The following is a 443-nucleotide window of genomic DNA, read 5'->3' as shown; positions in this document are numbered from 1 at the left end:
CCTCTTGTCGTGCGGGGGGGGGGCGGGGCGGGGGCGGGGCTCTTCCTCGGCCCTGGGCCCGGCGGGGGGGGGGTTTCCTCCTGGCTGGTGTCGCCGCGGCTGAGAGCGGCCGACTCTCATCTGGAGCGACTGTGTCCCCCCCCCTCCGCCTGCAGCCAGCTGGGTGCCCTTGGGCCAGTCACCGCTCGCTCTCTCCGAGCTCTCTCCGCCCCACCCGCCGCCCCACAGGGTGTCTGTCTGCCGTGGGGAGAGCGAGGAGATTCCTGCGGGGAGTGACCGGGCCGCGGAGTGTCAAAAGCCAGCTCTCCTCCTCCTCCCCTCTCAGTCCGCCCCGTCGGAGGGCTGCGGCCCCCCTCCCGGCTCCCTGCTGCCGGCCCCCTTTCGCCGCGGCCGGAGCGACCCCCCTCGCAGCAGCCCCTGCGTCCCTTCGGCCATTTGGGCGG

This window comes from Gekko japonicus, unplaced genomic scaffold (assembly GCF_001447785.1).
Source record: "Gekko japonicus isolate JY-2015 unplaced genomic scaffold, Gekko_japonicus_V1.1 scaffold78, whole genome shotgun sequence".
Taxonomy (NCBI): domain Eukaryota; kingdom Metazoa; phylum Chordata; class Lepidosauria; order Squamata; family Gekkonidae; genus Gekko; species Gekko japonicus.
Note: the sequence above shows the minus strand (reverse complement) of the source record.